This window comes from Pseudophryne corroboree, chromosome 5, assembly GCF_028390025.1.
Source record: "Pseudophryne corroboree isolate aPseCor3 chromosome 5, aPseCor3.hap2, whole genome shotgun sequence".
Classification (NCBI taxonomy): Eukaryota; Metazoa; Chordata; class Amphibia; order Anura; family Myobatrachidae; genus Pseudophryne; species Pseudophryne corroboree.
In genome coordinates, this window is record NC_086448.1 from 836,786,589 (window position 1) to 836,811,749 (window position 25,161).

The window sequence follows — 25,161 nt, forward strand, 5'->3', positions numbered from 1 at the left end:
CTCCCTCTATGCCCCTCCTCCAGACCTCAGTTAGGGAAACTGTGCCCGGAAGAGCTGACACAATAAGGAAAGGATTTGGAATCCCGGGTAAGACTAATACCAGCCACACCAATCACACCGTATAACTCGTGTTACTATATCCAGTTAACAGTATGAACAACAACTGAGCCTCACGAATAGATGGCTCATAACAATAACCCTTTAGTTAGGCAATAACTATATACAAGTATTGCAGACAATCCGCACTTGGGATGGGCGCCCAGCATCCACTACGGACTACGAGAAATAGAATTACCGGTGAGTAAATTCTTATTTTCTCTGACGTCCTAGTGGATGCTGGGAACTCCGTAAGGACCATGGGGATTATACCAAAGCTCCCAAACGGGCGGGAGAGTGCGGATGACTCTGCAGCACCGAATGAGCAAACTCAAGGTCCTCCTCAGCCAGGGTATCAAACTTGTAGAATTTTGCAAATGTGTTTGAACCCGACCAAGTAGCAGCTCGGCAAAGTTGTAAAGCCGAGACCCCTCGGGCAGCCGCCCAAGAAGAGCCCACTTTCCTCGTGGAATGGGCTTTTACAGATTTAGGATGCGGCAGTCCAGCCGCAGAATGTGCAAGTTGAATCGTGCTACAGATCCAGCGAGCAATAGTCTGCTTAGAAGCAGGAGCACCCAGCTTGTTGGGTGCATACAGGATAAATAGCGAGTCAGTTTTCCTGACTCCAGCCGTCCTGGAAACATATATTTTCAGGGCCCTGACTACGTCCAGTAACTTGGAATCCTCCAAGTCCCGAGTAGCCGCAGGCACCACTATAGGTTGGTTCACATGAAAAGCTGAAACCACCTTAGGAAGTAATTGGGAACGAGTCCTCAATTCCGCCCTATCCATATGAAAAATCAGATAAGGGCTTTTACATGACAAAACCGCCAATTCTGATACACGCCTGGCCGACGCCAAGGCCAACAGCATGACCACTTTCCACGTGAGGTATTTTAGCTCCACGGTTTTAAGTGGCTCAAACCAATGCGACTTTAGGAAATCCAACACCACGTTGAGATCCTACGGTGCCACTGGAGGCACAAAAGGGGGCTGAATATGCAGCACTCCTTTAACAAAAGTCTGAACTTAAGGCAGTGAAGCCAGTTCTTTTTGGAAGAAAATCGACAGAGCCGAGATCTGGACCTTAATGGAACCCAATTTTAGGCCCATAGTCACTCCTGACTGTAGGAAGTGCAGAAATCGACCGAGCTGAAATTCCTCCGTTGGGGCCTTCCTGGCCTCACACCAAGCAACATATTTTCGCCATATGCGGTGATAATGTCTTACGGTCACATCTTTCCTAGCTTTAATCAGCGTAGGAATGACTTCCTCCGGAATGCCCTTTTCTTTTAGGATCCGGTGTTCAACCGCCATGCCGTCAAACGCAGCCGCGGTAAGTCTTGGAACAGACAGGGCCCCTGCTGCAGCAGGTCCTGTCTGAGCGGCAGAGGCCATGGGTCCTCTGAGATCATTTCTTGAAGTTCTGGGTACCAAGCTCTTCTTGGCCAATCCGGAACCACAAGTATAGTTCTTACTCCTCTCCTTCTTATTATTCTCAGTACCTTGGGTATGAGAGGCAGAGGAGGGAACACATAAACCGACTGGTACACCCACGGTGTCACTAGAGCGTCCACAGCTATCGCCTGAGGGTCCCTTGACCTGGCGCAATATCTTTTTAGCTTTTTGTTGAGGCGGGACGCCATCATGTCCTTTCCCAACGGTGTACAATCATTTGGAAGACTTCTGGATGAAGTCCCCACTCTCCCGGGTGGAGGTCGTGCCTGCTGAGGAAGTCTGCTTCCCAGTTGTCCACTCCCGGAATGAACACTGCTGACAGTGCTAACACATGATTTTCCGCCCATCGGAGAATCCTTGTGGTTTCTGCCATCGCCATCCTGCTTCTTGTGCCGCCCTGATGGTTTACATGGGCGACTGCCGTGATGTTGTCTGACTGGATCAGCACCGACTGGTGTTGAAGCAGGGGTCTTGCCCGACTTAGGGCATTGTAAATGGCCCTTAGTTCCAGAATATTTATGTGTAGGGAAGTCTCCTGACTCGTCCATAGTCCTTGGAAGTTTCTTCCCTGTGTGACTGCCCCCCAACCTCGGAGGCTGGCATCCGTGGTCACCAGGACCCAGTCCTGTATGCCGAATCTGCGGCCCTCTAGAAGATGAGCACTCTGCAGCCACCACAACAGCGACACCCTGGTCCTTGGAGACAGGGTTATCAGCCGATGCATCTGAAGATGCGATCCGGACCATTTGTCCAACAGATCCCACTGAAAGATCCTTGCATGGAACCTTCCGAATGGAATTGCTTCGTAAGAAGCTACCATCTTTCCCAGGACTCGCGTGCAGTGGTGCACCGACACCTGTTTTGGTTTTAGGAGGTCTCTGACTAGAGATGACAACTCCTTGGCCTTCTCCTCCGGGAGAAACACCTTTTTCTGTTCTGTGTCCAGAACCATCCCCAGGAACAGTAGACGCGTTGTAGGAACCAGCTGCGACTTTGGAATATTCAGGATCCAGCCGTGCTGTTGTAGCACTTCCCGAGCTAGTGCTACTCCGATCAACAACTGTTCCCTGGACCTCGCCTTTATAAGGAGATCGTCCAAGTACGTGATAATTATAACTCCCTTTTTTCGAAGGAGTATCATCATTTCGGCCATTACCTTGGTAAATACCCTCGATGCCGTGGACAGACCAAACAGCAACGTCTGGAATTGGTAATGACAGTCCTGTACCACAAATCTGAGGTACTCCTGGTGAGGAGGGTAAATGGGGACATGCAGGTAAGCATCCTTGATGTCCAGTGATACCATGTAATCCCCTTCGTCCAGGCTTGCAATAACCGCCCTGAGCGATTCCATTTTGAACTTGAACCTTCTTATATAAGTGTTCAAGGATTTCAAATTTAAAATGGGTCTCACCGAACCGTCCGGTTTCGGTACCACAAACATTGTGGAATAGTAACCCCGTCCCTGTTGAAGGAGGGGTACTTTGGTTATCACCTGCTGGGAGTACAGCTTGTGAATCGCCTCCAGCACCGCCTCCCTGTCTGGGGGAGTAGTTGGCAAGGCTGATTTGAGGAAACGGCGAGGGGGAGACGTCTCGAATTCCAGTTTGTACCCCTGAGATACCACTTGTAGAATCCAGGGATCCACCCGTGAGCGAACCCACTGGTCGCTGAAGTTCCGGAGACGGGCCCCCACGGCACCTGGCTCCACCTGTGGAGCCCCAGCGTCATGCGGTGGACTTAGAGGAAGCGGGAGAGGACTTTTGTTCCTGGGAACTTGCTGTTTGGTGCAGCTTTTTCCCCCTACCTCTGCCTCTGGGCAGAAAGGACGCGCCTTTAACCCGCTTGCCTTTCTGGGGCCGAAAGGACTGTACCTGATAATACGGTGCTTTCTTTGGCTGTGAGGGAACATGGGGTAAAAATGTCGACTTCCCAGCCGTCGCTGTGGAAACGAGGTCCGAGAGAACATCCCCAAACAATTCCTCACCCTTGTAAGGGAAAACCTCCATGTGCCTTTTAGAATCCGCATCACCTGTCCACTGCCGAGTCCATAATCCTCTCCTGGCAGAAATGGACATTGCATTTATTCTAGATGCCAGTTGGCAAATATCCCTCTGTGCATCTCTCATGTATAAGACTACGTATTTAATATGCTAGAGCAGCTCTACAGTTAGCAATATAGTGTCCCTGTCAAGGGTATCAATGTTATCAGACAGGGAATCTGACCACGCAGCTGCAGCACTGCACATCCATGCTGAAGCAATAGCCGGTCTCAGTATAATACCTGAGTGTGTATATACAGACTTCAGGATAGCCTCCTGCTTTCTATCCGCAGGCTCCTTTAGGGCGGCCGTATCCGGAGACGGTAGTGCCACCTTCTTTGACAAGCGTGTGAGCGCTTTATCCACCCTAGGGGATGTCTCCCAACGTATCCTATCCTCTGGCGGGAAAGGGTACGCCCTTAGTAACTTTTTGGAAATTACCAGTTTCTTATCGGGGGAAACCCACGCTTCATCACACACTTCATTTAACTCTTCAGAAGGGGGAAAAACCACTGGTTGCTTTTTCTCCCCAAACATAATACCCTTTTTTGTGGTACCTGGGTTAATGTCAGAAATGTGCAACACATTTTTCATTGCCGTAATCATGTAACGGGTGGCCCTATTGGAATGTACACTAGTCTCATCGTCGTCGACACTGGAGTCAGTATCCGTGTCGACATCTGTGTCTGACATCTGAGGTAGCGGGCGTTTTTGAGCCCCTGATGGCTTTTGAGACGCCTGGGCAGGCACGGGCTGAGAAGCCGGCTGTCCCACATCTGCTATGTCATCAAACCTCTTATGTAAGGAGTTGACACTGTCACGTAATTCCTTCCACATATCCATCCACTCAGGTGTCGACCCCGCAGGGGGTGACATCACATTTATCGGCACCTGCTCCGCCTCCACATAAGCCTCCTCATCAAACATGTCGACACAGCCGTACCGACACTCCGCACACACACAGGGAATGCTCTGACTGAGGACAGGACCCCACAAAGCCCTTTGGGGAGACAGAGAGAGAGTATGCCAGCACACACCAGAGCGCTACAAATCACAGGGATGTACACTATAATGAGTGATTTTACCCTATAGCAGCTATATATATATATATATTATTTGCGCCTAAATTTAGTGCCCCCCCCTCTCTTTTTTACCCTATTGAGCCTGGAAACTGCAGGGGAGAGCCTGGGGAGCGTCCTTCCAGCGGAGCTGTGAGAGGAAATGGCGCCAGTGTGCTGAGGGAGATAGCCCCGCCCCCTTCACGGCGGACTTCTCCCGCTTTTTTTATGGATATATGGCAGGGGATTTTACACATATATAGTCTTAATGACTATATTATGTGTATTTTTTGCCAATGTAAGGTAATCTTATTGCAGCCCAGGGCGCCCCCCCCCCCCAGCGCCCTGCACCCATCAGTGACCGGAGTGTGAGGTGTGCATGGGGAGCAATGGCGCACAGCTGCAGTGCTGTGCGCTACCTTAATGAAGACCGGAGTCTTCAGCCGCCGATTTCCTGGACGTTCTTCTTGCTTCTGGCTCTGCAAGGGGGACGGCGGCACGGCTCCGGGACCGGACGACCAAGGCTGGGCCTGTGTTCGATCCCTCTGGAGCTAATGGTGTCCAGTAGCCTAGAAGCCCAAGCTAGCTGCAAGCAGGTAGGTTCGCTTCTCTCCCCTAAGTCCCTCGTAGCAGTGAGTCTGTTGCCAGCAGATCTCACTGAAAATAAAAAACCTAAATATAATTTCTTTTCTAGAAGCTCAGAAGAGCCCCTAGTGTGCATCCAGCTCGAGCCGGGCACAGATTCTAACTGAGGTCTGGAGGAGGGGCATAGAGGGAGGAGCCAGTGCACACCAGGTAGTCCTAATTCTTTCTTAGAGTGCCCAGTCTCCTTCGGAGCCCGCTATTCCCCATGGTCCTTACGGAGTTCCCAGCATCCACTAGGACGTCAGAGAAATATACGTATGTCACACTCACCCCTCACACCCCTAATCTATGTATGTGTCACACTCACCCCTCACACCTCTAATCTATGTATGTGTCACACTCACCCCTCACACCCCTAATCTATACGTAGTATGTTACATTCACCCCTTACACCCCTAATCTATACATGTGTCACACTCACGTCTTACTCATATAATCTATACATGTGTCACACTCACCCCTCACACCCCTAATATATATACGTATGTCACACTCACCCCTCACACCCCTAATATATACGTATGTCACACTCACCCCTCACACCCCTAATCTATACGTATGTCACACTCACCCCTCACACCCCTAATCTATACGTATGTCACACTCACCCCTCACACCCCTAATATATACGTATGTCACACTCACCCCTCACACCCCTAATATATACGTATGTCACACTCACCCCTCACACCCCTAATATATACGTATGTCACACTCACCCCTCACACCCCTAATCTATACATGTGTCACACTCACCCCTCACACCCCTAATATATACGTATGTCACACTCACCACTCACACCCCTAATCTATACGTATGTCACACTCACCCCTCACACCCCTAATATATACGTATGTCACACTCACCACTCACACCCCTAATATATACACATGTCACACTCACACCCTCACACCCCTAATCTATACATGTGTCACACTCACACCCCTAATATATACGTATGTCACATTCACCCCTCACATCCCTAATATATACGTATGTCACACTCACCCCTCACACCCCTAAAATATATATGTATGCCACACTCACCCCTCACACCCCTAATCTATGTATGTGTCACACTCACCCCTCACACCCCTAATCTATACACGTGTCACATTCACCCCTCACACCCCTAATATATACGTATGCCACACTCACCCCTCACACCCCTAATTTATACGTATGTTACACTCACCCCTCACACCCGTAATCTACACGTGTCACACTCTCTCCTCACACCCCTAATCTATACATGTGTCACACTCACCTCTCACACCCCTAATCTATACACGTGTCACACTCTCTCCTCATACCCCTAATCTATACATGTGTCACACTCACCTCTCACACCCCTAATCTATACATGTGTCACACTTACCCCTCACACCACTAATCTATACGTGTCACATGCCCCCCCACACCCGTAATCTATACGTGTCACACTCACCCCTTAGACCCCTAATCTATACACGTCACACTCACCCCTTACACCCCTAATCTATACATATATAACACTCACCCCTCACACCCCTTATCTATACACGTGTCACACTCAACCCTCACACCCCTAATCTATACATGTGTCACACTCACATCTAACTCCCTTAATCTATACATATGTCACACTCACCTCTCACACCCCTAATCTATACACGTGTCACACTCTCTCCTCACACCCCTAATCTATACATGTGTCACACTCACCTCTCACACCCCTAATCTATACACGTGTCACACTCACCTCTCACACCCCTAATCTATACACGTCACACTCACCTCTCACACCCCTAATCTATACATGTGTCACACTCTCTCCTCACACCCCTAATCTATACATATGTCACACTCACCCCTCACACCCCTAATCTGTATATATGTCACACTCACCCCTTACACCCCTAATCTATACACGTCACACTCACCCCTCACACCCCTAATCTATACACGTGTCACACTCTCTCCTCACACCCCTAATCTATACATATGCACACTCACCCCTCACACCCCTAATCTGTATATATGTCACACTCACCCCTTACACCCCTAATCTATACACGTCACACTCACCCCTCGCACCCCTAATCTATACACGTGTCACACTCACCCCTCATACCCGTAATCCTTACATGTGTCACACTCACCCCTCACACCCGTTTTCCATTTATGTGTTTCACTCACCCCTCTAATCTATATGTATGTCACACTCACCCCTCACACTCGTAATCTATACATGTGTCACAGTCACCCCTCACACCCCAAATCTATACATGTGTCACACTCCCCCCTCACACCCCTAATCTATACGTATGTCACACTCACCCCTCACACCCCTAATCTATACACATGTCACACTCACCCCTTATACCATTAATCTATACATGTGTCACACTCACCCCTCATACTCGTAATCTATACATGTGTCACAGTCACCCCTCACACCCGTAATCTATACGTGTCACAGTCACCCCTCACACCCGTAATCTATACACGTGTCACAGTCACCCCTCACACCCGTAATCTATACATGTGTCACACTCCCCCCTTACATCCCTAATCTATACACATGTCACACTTACTCCTCACACCCCTAATCTATAAACGTGTCACACTCACCCCTCACACCCCTAATCTATAAACGTGTCACACTCACCCCTCACACCCCTAATCTATACACGTGTCACACTCTCTCCTTATACCATTAATCTATAAACGTGTCACACTCACCCCTCACACCCGTAATCTACACGTCACACTCACCCCTCACACCCCTAATCTATACACGTGTCACACTCACCCCTCACACCCCTAATCTATAAACGTGTAACACTCACCCCTCACACCCGTAATCTACACATGTCACACTCACCCTCTCACACCCCTAATCTATACACGTGTCACACTCACCCCTCACACCCGTAATCTACACGTCACACACTTTGTGTTGAGTAAATTAATGAGATGCATTTTTATCCAATCTCAAATAAAATCGGGAGTTGAATAGATTTACCCCTATGAGAAGGGATGAGATTCAGCACCATAGACAGTGACCTGCAGAAAGTATTATCTGCAGAAAGGACAGGACTCTGCCCAGGCACAGTGCCAGCTATATAATACAGAGCTGCAGGAGGACAGGACTCTGCCCAGACACAGTGCCAGCTATATAATACAGAGCTGCAGGGGGACAGGGCTCTGCCCAGACACAGTGCCAGCTATATAATACAGAGCTGCAGGGGGGACAGGACTCTGCCCAGGCACAGTGCCAGCTATATAATACAGAGCTGCAGGGGGGACAGGACTCTGACCAGACACAGTGCCAGCTATATAATACAGAGCTGCAGGAGGACAGGACTCTGACCAGACACAGTGCCAGCTATATAATACAGAGCTGCAGGAGGACAGGACTCTGCCCGGGCACAGTACCAGCTATATAATACAGAGCTGCAGGAGGACAGGACTCTGCCCGGGCACAGTGCCAGCTATATAATTCAGATCTGCAGGGAGACAGGACTCTGCCCAGACACAGTGCCAGCTATATAATACAGAGCTGCAGGGGGACAGGACTCTGCCCGGGCACAGTGCCAGCTATATAATACAGAGCTGCAGGAGGACAGGACTCTGCCCAGACACAGTGCCAGCTATATAATACAGAGCTGCAGGAGGACAGGACTCTGCCCAGACACAGTGCCAGCTATATAATACAGAGCTGCAGGAGGAGAGAGCTCTGCCCGGGCACAGTGCCAGCTATATAATTCAGATCTGCAGGGGGACAGGACTCTGCCCAGACACAGTGCCAGCTATATAATACAGAGCTGCAGGAGGACAGGACTCTGACCAGACACAGTGCCAGCTATATAATACAGAGCTGCAGGAGGACAGAGCTCTGCCCAGGCACAGTGCCAGCTATATAATTCAGATCTGCAGGGGGACAGGACTCTGCCCAGACACAGTGCCAGCTATATAATACAGAGCTGCAGGAGGACAGGACTCTGCCCAGGCACAGTGCCAGCTATATAATACAGATCTGCAGGGGGACAGGACTCTGCCCAGACACAGTGCCAGCTATATAATACAGAGCTGCAGGATGACAGGGCTCTGCCCAGGCACAGTGCCAGCTATATAATACAGAGCTGCAGGGGGGACAGGGCTCTGCCCAGGCACAGTGCCAGCTATATAATACAGAGCTGCAGCGGGACAGGGCTCTGCCCAGGCACAGTGCCAGCTATATAATACAGAGCTGCAGGAGGACAGAGCTCTGCCCAGGCACAGTGCCAGCTATATAATACAGAGCTGCAGGAGGACAGGACTCTGCCCAGGCACAGTGCCAGCTATATAATACAGAGCTGCAGGGGGACAGAGCTCTGCCCAGGCACAGTGCCAGCTATATAATACAGAGCTGCAGGAGGACAGAGCTCTGCCCAGGCACAGTGCCAGCTATATAATATAGAGCTGCAGGGGGACAGGACTCTGCCCAGGCACAGTGCCAGCTATATAATACAGAGCTGCAGGGGGACAGGGCTCTGCCCAGGCACAGTGCCAGCTATATAATACAGAGCTGCAGGAGGACAGGGCTCTGCCCAGGCACAGTGCCAGCTATATAATACAGAGCTGCAGGAGGACAGAGCTCTGCCCAGGCACAGTGCCAGCTATATAATACAGAGCTGCAGGAGGACAGGACTCTGCCCGGGCACAGTACCAGCTATATAATACATTGCTGCAGGAGGACAGGGCTCTGCCCGGGCACAGTGCCAGCTATATAATACAGAGCTGCAGGGGGACAGGGCTCTGCCCAGGCACAGTGCCAGCTATATAATACAGAGCTGCAGGAGGACAGGGCTCTGCCCAGGGACAGTGCCAGCTATATAATACAGAGCTGCAGGAGGACAGGGCTCTGCCCAGGCACAGTGCCAGCTATATAATACAGAGCTGCAGGAGGACAGGACTCTGCCCAGGCACAGTGCCAGCTATATAATACAGAGCTGCAGGAGGACAGGGCTCTGCCCAGGCACAGTGCCAGCTATATAATACAGAGCTGCAGGAGGACAGGACTCTGCCCAGGCACAGTACCAGCTATATAATACAGAGCTGCAGGGGGACAGAGCTCTGCCCAGGCACAGTGCCAGCTATATAATACAGAGCTGCAGGAGGACAGGACTCTGCCCAGGCACAGTACCAGCTATATAATACAGAGCTGCAGGGGGACAGAGCTCTGCCCGGGTACAGTGCCAGCTATATAATACAGAGCTGCAGGGGGACAGAGCTCTGCCCAGGCACAGTGCCAGCTATATAATACAGAGCTGCAGGGGGGACAGAGCTCTGCCCAGGCACAGTGCCAGCTATATAATACAGAGCTGCAGGAGGACAGGACTCTGCCCAGGCACAGTGCCAGCTATATAATACAGATCTGCAGGGGGACAGGACTCTGCCCGGGTACAGTGCCAGCTATATAATACAGAGCTGCAGGGGGACAGAGCTCTGCCCAGGCACAGTGCCAGCTATATAATACAGAGCTGCAGGAGGACAGGACTCTGCCCAGGCACAGTACCAGCTATATAATACAGAGCTGCAGGGGGACAGAGCTCTGCCCGGGTACAGTGCCAGCTATATAATACAGAGCTGCAGGGGGACAGGACTCTGCCCAGGCACAGTGCCAGCTATATAATACAGAGCTGCAGGGGGACAGGACTCTGCCCAGGCACAGTGCCAGCTATATAATACAGAGCTGCAGGGGGACAGGACTCTGCCCAGGCACAGTACCAGCTATATAATACAGAGCTGCAGGGGGACAGTACTCTGCCCAGGCACAGTGCCAGCTATATAATACAGAGCTGCAGGGGGACAGGGCTCTGCCCAGGCACAGTGCCAGCTATATAATACAGAGCTGCAGGAGGACAGGGCTCTGCCCAGGCACAGTGCCAACTATATAATACAGAGCTGCAGGGGGACAGAGCTCTGCCCAGGCACAGTGCCAGCTATATAATACAGAGCTGCAGGAGGACAGGGCTCTGCCCAGGCACAGTGCCAGCTATATAATACAGAGCTGCAGGGGGACAGAGCTCTGCCCAGGCACAGTGCCAGCTATATAATACAGAGCTGCAGGAGGACAGAGCTCTGCCCAGACACAGTGCCAGCTATATAATACAGAGCTGCAGGGGGACAGGACTCTGCCCAGGCACCGTGCCAGCTATATAATACAGAGCTGCAGGGGGACAGAGCTCTGCCCAGGCACAGTGCCAGCTATATAATACAGAGCTGCAGGGGGGACAGAGCTCTGCCCAGGCACAGTGCCAGCTATATAATACAGAGCTGCAGGAGGACAGGACTCTGCCCAGGCACAGTGCCAGCTATATAATACAGATCTGCAGGGGGACAGGACTCTGCCCGGGTACAGTGCCAGCTATATAATACAGAGCTGCAGAGGGACAGAGCTCTGCCCAGGCACAGTGCCAGCTATATAATACAGAGCTGCAGGGGGACAGGACTCTGCCCAGACACAGTGCCAGCTATATAATACAGAGCTGCAGGGGGACAGGACTCTGCCCAGACACAGTGCCAGCTATATAATACAGAGCTGCAGGGGGACAGAGCTCTGCCCAGGCACAGTGCCAGCTATATAATACAGATCTGCAGGGGGACAGGACTCTGCCCACGCACAGTGCCAGCTATATAATACAGAGCTGCAGGGGGACAGGACTCTGCCCAGGCACAGTGCCAGCTATATAATACAGAGCTGCAGGAGGACAGGACTCTGCCCAGGCACAGTGCCAGCTATATAATACAGAGATGCAGGGGGACAGAGCTCTGCCCAGGCACAGTGCCAGCTATATAATACAGAGCTGCCGGGGGACAGGACTCTGCCCAGGCACAGTGCCAGCTATATAATACAGAGCTGCAGGGGGACAGGGCTCTGCCCGGGTACAGTGCCAGCTATATAATACAGAGCTGCAGGGGGACAGAGCTCTGCCCAGGCACAGTGCCAGCTATATAATACAGAGCTGCAGGAGGACAGGGCACTGCCCAGGCACAGTGCCAGCTATATAATACAGATCTGCAGGGGGACAGGACTCTGCCCGGGCACAGTGCCAGCTATATAATACAGAGCTGCAGGGGGGACAGGGCTCTGCCCAGGCACAGTGCCAGCTATATAATACAGAGCTGCAGGGGGGACAGGTCTCTGCCCAGGCACAGTGCCAGCTATATAATACAGATCTGCAGGGGGACAGGACTCTGCCCAGACACAGTGCCAGCTATATAATACAGAGCTGCAGGGGGACAGAGCTCTGCCCAGACACAGTGCCAGCTATATAATACAGAGCTGCAGGAGGACAGGGCTCTGCCCAGGCACTGTGCCAGCTATATAATACAGAGCTGCAGGGGGGACAGAGCTCTGCCCAGGCACAGTGCCAGCTATATAATACAGAGCTGCAGGAGGACAGGGCTCTGCCCGGGCACAGTGCCAGCTATATAAAACAGAGCTGTAGGGGGACAGGACTCTGCCCAGGCACAGTGTCAGCTATATAATACAGAGCTGCAGGGGGACAGGGCTCTGCCCGGGCACAGTGCCAGCTATATAATACAGAGCTGCAGGGGGACAGGACTCTGCCCAGGCACAGTGCCAGCTATATAATACAGATCTGCAGGGGGACAGGGCTCTGCCCAGGCACAGTGCCAGCTATATAATACAGAGCTGCAGGGGGACAGGACTCTGCCCAGGCACAGTGCCAGCTATATAATACAGATCTGCAGGGGGACAGGACTCTGCCCAGGCACAGTGCCAGCTATATAATACAGAGCTGCAGGGGGGACAGAGCCAGGGCCGGTGCTAGAGTGTTTGGCGCCCCCCTGCAAATAGTAAATTTGCGCCCTCCCATCCGTAAAAAAGGGATAGCGCGCACTGCAAAAAGGGGTGTGGCCACACAAGGAAGCGGCGTGACCACTAAGGTACCCACAATTCAAATTACGCCACACAGTATTACAATCTTATGCACATTAACCCAAACGTAGTGCCCCTGATTCATATTATGCCACATAATAGTGCCACTTATTCACATTTAAAATCGATGACAGGGCCAGTTCTAGATCATGAAGACCTCAGGGCAATAGTTTCCTCTGGCCATGCTCAGAACAGGGACAGTTCGCGCCGAAGGCGCGCGCAAAAAGTTTAGGGCCACAGAATAGTGCCAATCCACATAACCCCGCACAGTAGTGTCCATTAGTCACATTACACCACACAGCAGTGTCCGTTAGTCATGTTACACCGAAAAGCAGTGTCCGTTAGTCACATTACACCGCACAGTAGTGTCCGTTAGTCACATTACACCGCACAGTAGTGTCCGTTAGTCACATTACACTGCACAGTAGTGTCCGTTAGTCACATTACACCGGACAGTAGTGTCCGTTAGTCACATTACACTGCACAGTAGTGTCCGTTAGTCACATTACACCGGACAGTAGTGTCCGTTAGTCACATTACAATGGACAGTAGTGTCCGTTAGTCACATTACACCACACAACAGTGTCCGTTAGTCACATTACACCGGACAGTAGTGTCCGTTAGTCACATTACACCGGACAGCAGTGTCCGTTAGTCACATTACACCGGACAGTAGTGTCCGTTAGTCACATTACACCGGACAGCAGTGTCCGTTAGTCACATTACACCGGACAGCAGTGTCCGTTAGTCACATTACACCACACAGCAGTGTCCGTTAGTCACATTACACCGGACAGTAGTGTCCGTTAGTCACATTACACTGGACAGCAGTGTCCGTTAGTCACATTACACCGGACAGTAGTGTCCGTTAGTCACATTACACCGGACAGCAGTGTCCATTAGTCACATTACACCGGACAGTAGTGTCCGTTAGTCACATTACACCACACAGCAGTGTCCGTCAGTCACATTACACCGCACAGTAGTGTCCGTCAGTCACATTACACTGCACAGTAGTGTCCGTCAGTCACATTACACCACACAGCAGTGTCCGTCAGTCACATTACACTGCACAGTAGTGTCCGTCAGTCACATTACACTGCACAGTAGTGTCCGTCAGTCACATTACACCGCACAGTAGTGTCCGTCAGTCACATTACACTGCACAGTAGTGTCCGTCAGTCACATTACACCACACAGCAGTGTCCGTCAGTCACATTACACTGCACAGTAGTGTCCGTTAGTCACATTACACTGCACAGTAATGTCCATTAGTCACATTACACTGCACAGTAGTGTCCGTTAGTCACATTACACCGGACAGTAGTGTCCATTAATCACATTACAATGGACAGTAGTATCTGTCAGTCACATTACACTGCACAGTAGTGTCCGTTAGTCACATTACAATGGACAGTAGTATCTGTCAGTCACATTACACCACACAGTAGTGTCCGTTAGTCACATTACACTGCACAGTAGTGTCCATTAGTCACATTACACCGGACAGTAGTGTCCATTAATCACATTACAATGGACAGTAGTATCTGTCAGTCACATTACACTGCACAGTAGTGTCCGTTAGTCACATTACAATGGACAGTAGTATCTGTCAGTCACATTACACCACACAGTAGTGTCCGTTAGTCACATTACACCGGACAGCAGTATCTGTCAGTCACATTACACAGCACAGTAGTGTCAGTTAGTCACATTACAATGGACAGTAGTGTCCGTTAGTCACATTACACCACACAGCAGTGTCCGTTAGTCACATTACACCACACAGTAGTGTCCGTTAGTCACATTACACCACACAGCAGTGTCCGTTAGTCACATTACACCACACAGCAGTGTCCGTTAGTCACATTACACCGGACAGTAGTGTCCGTTAGTCACATTACACCACACAGTAGTACCCTTATACACCTTATGCCATACAGGAGAGCCGCTATTACACGTTATGCCAGAGTAGAGCTTATTATACACATTATGCCAGGTACAGCCCATTATACACATTATGAAGGTCATTGAGACCCCACTGCAATGGCGGCCCTCAGCGCAGTTTGCCAGTGCAGCAAACTGTGCATGCACAGTGGGCGTGAGGCCACACACATTGCGGTCACTTCCCCAATGGATGCGACCACAAAGTGATTGATAGCCGACAGCGTAGTGGAGTTAAGTTGTTGCTGGGGTGACGCTGGAAAAATGAGGGCAGGCCGGGACGTCACACGCAGCCGCTCCCCCCAAAAAATGGCTGCTGACCAGGCTACACTGCCAGGGGTCAACCTTAGATCAGATGCATCCTCAATCAAATTTCGGATGCATCGGGAGGCGACGCCACACATGCTGGGCGGCCTTGCCTTGTGCTGGGCGGCCCTCAGCATGTGCAGAGATGAACGCAGATCCGGCTGCCTATGCATCCATCTGCGTTCATCTCTGAATAACCCCATATGCCAGGTACAGCCCTCATTCCCTCCACAGTGCAGCCCAGTTACCTGCAGGAGGTCCCGGCTCAGGCGCTGCTCCTCCTCTTCCTTCTCTGCCTCCGGTTTCTTGCAGGCTGTTACTTCAGCAGCAACGGCTGTAGGATGTCGGTAGTGATGCCGAGGGGGGGGGGGGATTTGGAGGGAGCGGGTGCTAATTACCCGGGCCTGGGACTAGCCTGGTCTGCAGCACTCCCACCACCATCCCTCTTTACTAGGCAGCAGCACATACTTGCCTACCCTCCCGGAATGGCCGGGAGGCTCCCGAAAAACGGGTGACCCTCCCGGCCCCCCGGAATTGCAGGCAAGTCTCCCGATATCCGCGGGTCACCCCCTGCCCGCCGCCCACTTAACGAGTAAAGTGGGCGGTCCGGGCAGGCGAAGACGCGATTCTTGTTGAATCGCGTCATCGTAACCACGCCCCCTGCTGTATAATGCCGGTAATCGCGGCATTACACAGCGGAGGGCGTGGCTTAAATGATGCGGTCCAGAAGCCACGCCCCGTTCCACCTCTGGCCCGCCTCCATCCCGCCTCTGGCCCGCCCCCCTGTCACGTCACCTCACTGCCCGCCCCCCCCTGCTGAGCCGACGAGCAGCCCAGAAGTCGGCAACTATGCAGCAGCATAAGGCTCTCATCCTGGGGGCACAGCACATGCTGCTAATGCTGAGCCTCTGCCTGTTCCTGTACAGGTGGGGGAGGTGGGGGGTGGGAGGGGCAGTGATCACACTAATCACCCTCCCACACCGAAATGACCCTGGCTGAGGGGCTGAGGGCTGGGGGCACAGGGATCATCAGGCACTATAAAGATTTTTTTGTTTTTACGTTTTCCATAAGGGGGCGTGGCCACGCCTCCCGTGATTAGGCCACGCCCCCAATACAATTCGGCGCACGAGAGGTCGGCGGCGGCAGTGGAGCTGTGAGAGGGGGTGAGTATGCACAGTGCGCGTTGCCTGCTGCAGTCTCACTCTGGAGGAGGAGGAGGAGGAGGGGGAGGGAGCCATGCTACCCGCTGCCAGCGCCGCTACCTGTCATCCAGTCTGACAGGCACAGCGGCTGCCGAAAGCAGCAGGGTAGCAGAGCAGGGTGAGCGCCTCTTCACCTCAGCGCCTCCCTGCATTGCATACCCTTGCTGAGCGGGTAGCGCCGGCTCTGGACAGAGCTCTGCCCAGGCACAGTGCCAGCTATATAATACAGATCTGCAGGGGGACAGGACTCTGCCCGGGTACAGTGCCAGCTATATAATACAGAGCTGCAGGGGGGACAGGGCTCTGCCCAGGCACAGTGCCAGCTATATAATACAGATCTGCAGGGGGACAGGACTCTGCCCAGGCACAGTGCCAGCTATATAATACAGAGCTGCAGGGGGGACAGGACTCTGCCCAGGCACAGTGCCAGCTATATAATACAGAGCTGCAGGAGGACAGGGCTCTGCCCAGGCACAGTGCCAGCTATATAATACAGAGCTGCAGGAGGACAGGGCTCTGCCCAGGCACAGTGCCAGCTATATAATACAGAGCTGCAGGGGGGACAGAGCTCTGCCCAGGTACAGTGCCAGCTATATAATACAGAGCTGCAGGGGGGCAGGGCTCTGCCCAGGCACAGTGCCAGCTATATAATACAGAGCTGCAGGGGGGACAGAGCTCTGCCCAGGCACAGTGCCAGCTATATAATACAGAGCTGCAGGGGGGCAGGGCTCTGCCCAGGCACAGTGCCAGCTATATAATACAGAGCTGCAGGAGGACAGGGCTCTGCCCAGGCACAGTGCCAGCTATATAATACAGAGCTGCAGGAGGACAGGGCTCTGCCCAGGCACAGTGCCAGCTATATAATACAGAGCTGCAGGAGGACAGGGCTCTGCCCAGGCACAGTGCCAGCTATATAATACAGAGCTGCAGGGGGGACAGAGCTCTGCCCAGGCACAGTGCCAGCTATATAATACAGAGCTGCAGGAGGACAGGGCTCTGCCCAGGCACAGTGCCAGCTATATAATACAGAGCTGCAGGAGGACAGGGCTCTGCCCAGGCACAGTGCCAGCTATATAATACAGAGCTGCAGGAGGACAGGACTCTGCCCAGACACAGTGCCAGCTATATAATACAGAGCTGCAGGGGGACAGGGCTCTGCCCGGGCACAGTGCCAGCTATATAATACAGAGCTGCAGGAGGACAGGACTCTGCCCAGACACAGTGCCAGCTATATAATACAGAGCTGCAGGGGGACAGGACTCTGCCCAGACACAGTGCCAGCTATATAATACAGAGCTGCAGGAGGACAGGACTCTGCCCAGACACAGTGCCAGCTATATAATACAGAGCTGCAGGAGGACAGGACTCTGCCCAGACACAGTGCCAGCTATATAATACAGAGCTGCAGGGGGACAGGACTCTGCCCAGGCACAGTGCCAGCTATATAATACAGAGCTGCAGGAGGACAGGACTCTGCCCGGGTACAGTGCCAGCTATATAATACAGAGCTGCAGGGGGGACAGGACTCTGCCCGGGTACAGTGCCAGCTATATAATACAGAGCTGCAGGAGGACAGGACTCTGCCCAGACACAGTGCCAGCTATATAATACAGAGCTGCAGGAGGACAGGGCTCTGCCCAGGCACAGTGCCAGCTATATAATACAGATCTGCAGGGGGACAGGACTCTGCCCGGGTACAGTGCCAGCTATATAATACAGAGCTGCAGGGGGGACAGGGCTCTGCCCAGGCACAGTGCCAGCTATATAATACAGATCTGCAGGGGGACAGGACTCTGCCCGGGTACAGTGCCAGCTATATAATACAGAGCTGCAGGGGGGACAGGACTCTGCCCAGGCACAGTGCCAGCTATATAATACAGAGCTGCAGGAGGACAGGGCTCTGCCCAGGCACAGTGCCAGCTATATAATACAGATCTGCAGGGGGAGAGAGCTCTGCCCGGGCACAGTGCCAGCTATATAATACAGATCTGCAGGAGGAGAGAGCTCTGCCCGGGCACAGTGCCAGCTATATAATACAGATCTGCAGGAGGAGAGAGCTCTGCCCGGGTACAGTGCCAGCTATATAATACAGAGCTGCAGGGGGGACAGGACTCTGCCCAGACACAGTGCCAGCTATATAATACAGAGCTGCAGGAGGAGAGAGCTCTGCCCGGGCACAGTGCCAGCTATATAATACAGATCTGCAGGGGGACAGGACTCTGCCCAGACACAGTGCCAGCTATATAATACAGAGCTGCAGGGGGGACAGGACTCTGCCCAGGCACAGTGCCAGCTATATAATACAGATCTGCAGGGGGACAGGACTCTGCCCAGACACAGTGCCAGCTATATAATACAGAGCTGCAGGGGGGACAGGACTCTGCCCAGACACAGTGCCAGCTATATAATACAGAGCTGCAGGGGGACAGGACTCTGCCCGGGTACAGTGCCAGCTATATAATACAGAGCTGCAGGGGGGACAGGACTCTGCCCAGGCACAGTGCCAGCTATATAATACAGAGCTGCAGGAGGACAGGGCTCTGCCCAGGCACAGTGCCAGCTATATAATACAGAGCTGCAGGAGGACAGGGCTCTGCCCAGGCACAGTGCCAGCTATATAATACAGAGCTGCAGGGGGGACAGGACTCTGCCCAGGCACAGTGCCAGCTATATAATACAGAGCTGCAGGAGGACAGGGCTCTGCCCAGGCACAGTGCCAGCTATATAATACAGAGCTGCAGGAGGACAGGGCTCTGCCCAGGCACAGTGCCAGCTATATAATACAGAGCTGCAGGAGGACAGGACTCTGCCCAGACACAGTGCCAGCTATATAATACAGAGCTGCAGGAGGACAGGACTCTGCCCAGACACAGTGCCAGCTATATAATACAGATCTGCAGGGGGGACAGAGCTCTGCCCAGGCACAGTGCCAGCTATATAATACAGAGCTGCAGGAGGACAGGACTCTGCCCAGACACAGTGCCAGCTATATAATACAGAGCTGCAGGGGGACAGGACTCTGCCCAGACACAGTGCCAGCTATATAATACAGAGCTGCAGGAGGACAGGACTCTGCCCAGACACAGTGCCAGCTATATAATACAGAGCTGCAGGAGGACAGGACTCTGCCCAGACACAGTGCCAGCTATATAATACAGAGCTGCAGGGGGACAGGACTCTGCCCAGGCACAGTGCCAGCTATATAATACAGAGCTGCAGGAGGACAGGACTCTGCCCGGGTACAGTGCCAGCTATATAATACAGAGCTGCAGGGGGGACAGGACTCTGCCCGGGTACAGTGCCAGCTATATAATACAGAGCTGCAGGAGGACAGGACTCTGCCCAGACACAGTGCCAGCTATATAATACAGAGCTGCAGGAGGACAGGGCTCTGCCCAGGCACAGTGCCAGCTATATAATACAGATCTGCAGGGGGACAGGACTCTGCCCGGGTACAGTGCCAGCTATATAATACAGAGCTGCAGGGGGGACAGGGCTCTGCCCAGGCACAGTGCCAGCTATATAATACAGATCTGCAGGGGGACAGGACTCTGCCCGGGTACAGTGCCAGCTATATAATACAGAGCTGCAGGGGGGACAGGACTCTGCCCAGGCACAGTGCCAGCTATATAATACAGAGCTGCAGGAGGACAGGGCTCTGCCCAGGCACAGTGCCAGCTATATAATACAGATCTGCAGGGGGACAGGACTCTGCCCAGACACAGTGCCAGCTATATAATACAGAGCTGCAGGGGGGACAGGACTCTGCCCAGGCACAGTGCCAGCTATATAATACAGATCTGCAGGGGGACAGGACTCTGCCCAGACACAGTGCCAGCTATATAATACAGAGCTGCAGGGGGGACAGGACTCTGCCCAGACACAGTGCCAGCTATATAATACAGAGCTGCAGGGGGACAGGACTCTGCCCGGGTACAGTGCCAGCTATATAATACAGAGCTGCAGGGGGGACAGGACTCTGCCCAGGCACAGTGCCAGCTATATAATACAGAGCTGCAGGAGGACAGGGCTCTGCCCAGGCACAGTGCCAGCTATATAATACAGAGCTGCAGGAGGACAGGGCTCTGCCCAGGCACAGTGCCAGCTATATAATACAGAGCTGCAGGGGGGACAGGACTCTGCCCAGGCACAGTGCCAGCTATATAATACAGAGCTGCAGGAGGACAGGGCTCTGCCCAGGCACAGTGCCAGCTATATAATACAGAGCTGCAGGAGGACAGGGCTCTGCCCAGGCACAGTGCCAGCTATATAATACAGAGCTGCAGGAGGACAGGACTCTGCCCAGACACAGTGCCAGCTATATAATACAGAGCTGCAGGAGGACAGGACTCTGCCCAGACACAGTGCCAGCTATATAATACAGATCTGCAGGGGGGACAGAGCTCTGCCCAGGCACAGTGCCAGCTATATAATACAGAGCTGCAGGAGGACAGGACTCTGCCCAGACACAGTGCCAGCTATATAATACAGAGCTGCAGGGGGACAGGACTCTGCCCAGACACAGTGCCAGCTATATAATACAGAGCTGCAGGAGGACAGGACTCTGCCCAGACACAGTGCCAGCTATATAATACAGAGCTGCAGGAGGACAGGACTCTGCCCAGACACAGTGCCAGCTATATAATACAGAGCTGCAGGGGGACAGGACTCTGCCCAGGCACAGTGCCAGCTATATAATACAGAGCTGCAGGAGGACAGGACTCTGCCCGGGTACAGTGCCAGCTATATAATACAGAGCTGCAGGGGGACAGGACTCTGCCCAGGCACAGTGCCAGCTATATAATACAGAGCTGCAGGAGGACAGGACTCTGCCCGGGTACAGTGCCAGCTATATAATACAGAGCTGCAGGGGGACAGGACTCTGCCCAGACACAGTGCCAGCTATATAATACAGAGCTGCAGGAGGACAGGACTCTGCCCAGACACAGTGCCAGCTATATAATACAGAGCTGCAGGAGGACAGGACTCTGCCCAGACACAGTGCCAGCTATATAATACAGAGCTGCAGGGGGACAGGACTCTGCCCAGGCACAGTGCCAGCTATATAATACAGAGCTGCAGGAGGACAGGACTCTGCCCAGACACAGTGCCAGCTATATAATACAGAGCTGCAGGGGGACAGGACTCTGCCCAGGCACAGTGCCAGCTATATAATACAGAGCTGCAGGAGGACAGGACTCTGCCCGGGTACAGTGCCAGCTATATAATACAGAGCTGCAGGGGGACAGGACTCTGCCCGGGTACAGTGCCAGCTATATAATACAGAGCTGCAGAGGGGACAGGGATCTGCCCAGGCACAGTGCCAGCTATATAATACAGAGCTGCAGGAGGACAGGACTCTGCCCGGGTACAGTGCCAGCTATATAATACAGAGCTGCAGGGGGACATGACTCTGCCCAGACACAGTGCCAGCTATATAATACAGAGCTGCAGGGGGGACAGGGCTATGCCCAGACACAGTGCCAGCTATATAATACAGAGCTGCAGGGGGGACAGAGCTCTGCCCAGGCACAGTGCCAGCTATATAATACAGAGCTGCAGGGGGACAGAGCTCTGCCCAGGCACCGTGCCAGCTATAGAATACAGAGCTGCAGGGGGACAGGGATCTGCCCGGGCACAGTGCCAGCTATATAATACAGAGCTGCAGGAGGACAGGACTCTGCCCGGGTACAGTGCCATCTCAAGTATAATATCTACATGTGATATATACTGTATATCTCCTGTGTAATATCTGCATGTGATACATACTGTATATCTCCTGTGTAATATCTACATGTGATATATACTGTATATCTCCGGTGTAATATCTGCATGTGATACATACTGTATATCTCCTGTGTAATATCTGCATGTGATACATACTGTATATCTCTGGTGTAATGTCTGCATGTGATACATACTGTATATCTCCTGTGTAATGTCTGCATGTGAGACATACTGTATATCTCCGGTGTAATATCTGCATGTGATACATACTGTATATCTCCGGTGTAATATCTGCATGTGATACATACTGTATATCTCTGGTGTAATATCTGCATGTGATATATACTGTATATCTCCTGTGTAATATCTGCATGTGATACATACTGTATATCTCCTGTGTAATATCTGCATGTGATACATACTGTATATATCCGGTGTAATATCTGCATGTGATACATACTGTATATCTCCGGTGTAATATCTGCATGTGATACATACTGTATATCTCCGGTGTAATATCTGCATGTGATACATACTGTATATATCCGGTGTAATATCTACATGTGATACATACTGTATATCACCTGTGTAATATCTACATGTAATACATACTGTATATCTCCTGTGTAATGTCTGCATGTGAGACATACTGTATATATCCTGTGTAATATCTGCATGTGAGACATACTGTATATCACCTGTGTAATATCTGCATGTGATACATACTGTATATCTCCTGTGTAATATCTGCATGTGGGACATACTGTGTATATCCGGTGTAATATCTACATGTGATACATACTGTATATCACCTGTGTAATATCTGCATGTGATACATACTGTATATCTCCTGTGTAATATCTGCATGTGAGACATACTGTATATATCCGGTGTAATATCTACATGTGATACATACTGTATATCACCTGTGTAATATCTACATGTAATACATACTGTATATCTCCTGTGTAATATCTGCATGTGAGACATATTGTATATCTCCGGTGTAATATCTGCATGTGATACATACTGTATATCTGCGGTGTAATATCTGCATGTGATATATACTGTATATCTCCGGTGTAATATCTGCATGGGATACATACAGTATATCTCCGGTGTAATATCTACATGTGATACATACTGTATATCACCTGTGTAATATCTGCATGTGATACATACTGTATATCTCCTGTGTAATATCTGCATGTGAGACATACTGTATATATCCGGTGTAATATCTACATGTGATACATACTGTATATCACCTGTGTAATATCTACATGTAATACATACTGTATATCTCCTGTGTAATATCTGCATGGGATACATACAGTATATCTCCGGTGTAATATCTACATGTGATACATACTGTATATCTCCTGTGTAATATCTGCATGTGATACATACTGTATATCTCCTGTGTAATATCTGCATGTGATACATACTGTATATCTCCTGTGTAATATCTACATGTGAGACATATTGTATATCTCCGGTGTAATATCTGCATGTGATACATACTGTATATCTGCGGTGTAATATCTGCATGTGATATATACTGTATATCTCCGGTGTAATATCTGCATGGGATACATACTGTATATCTCCTGTGTAATATCTGCATGTGATATATACTGTATATCTGCGGTGTAATATCTGCATGTGATACATACTGTATATCTCCTATGTAATATCTGCATGTGATATATACTGTATATCTGTGGTGTAATATCTGCATGTGATACATACTGTATATCTCTGGTGTAATATCTACATGTGATATATACTGTATATCTCCGGTGTAATATCTGCATGTGATACATACTGTATATCTCCTGTGTAATATCTGCATGTGATATATACTGTATATATCCGGTGAAATATCTACATGTGATACATACTGTATATCACCTGTGTAATATCTACATGTAATACATACTGTATTTCTCCTGTGTAATATCTGCATGTGAGACATACTGTATATCTCCTGTGTAATATCTGCATGTGAGACATACTGTATATCTCCTGTGTAATATCTGCATGTGAGACATACTGTATATCTCCTGTGTAATATCTGCATGTGAGACATACTGTATATCTCCTGTGTAATATCTGCATGTGATAGATACTGTATATCTCCTGTGTAATATCTACATGTGAGACATATTGTATATCTCCGGTGTAATATCTGCATGTGATACATACTGTATATCTGCGGTGTAATATCTGCATGTGATATATACTGTATATCTCCGGTGTAATATCTGCATGGGATACATACTCTATATCTCCTGTGTAATATCTGCATGTGATATATACTGTATATCTGCGGTGTAATATCTGCATGTGAGACATACTGTATATCTCCTGTGTAATATCTGCATGTGAGACATACTGTATATCTCCTGTGTAATATCTGCATGTGAGACATACTGTATATCTCCTGTGTAATATCTGCATGTGATAGATACTGTATATCTCCTGTGTAATATCTACATGTGAGACATATTGTATATCTCCGGTGTAATATCTGCATGTGATACATACTGTATATCTGCGGTGTAATATCTGCATGTGATATATACTGTATATCTCCGGTGTAATATCTGCATGGGATACATACTCTATATCTCCTGTGTAATATCTGCATGTGATATATACTGTATATCTGCGGTGTAATATCTGCATGTGATACATACTGTATATCTCCTATGTAATATCTGCATGTGATATATACTGTATATCTGCG

At 50.8% G+C, this 25,161-nt stretch overlaps 1 protein-coding gene across 1 annotated transcript in view; it reads right to left on the reverse strand.

The window, feature by feature from the left end:
* Positions 1 to 25,161, reverse strand: part of MYO1G (myosin IG) — a 508,951-nt gene that overhangs the window by 268,194 nt on the left and 215,596 nt on the right. The window lies entirely within an intron of this gene.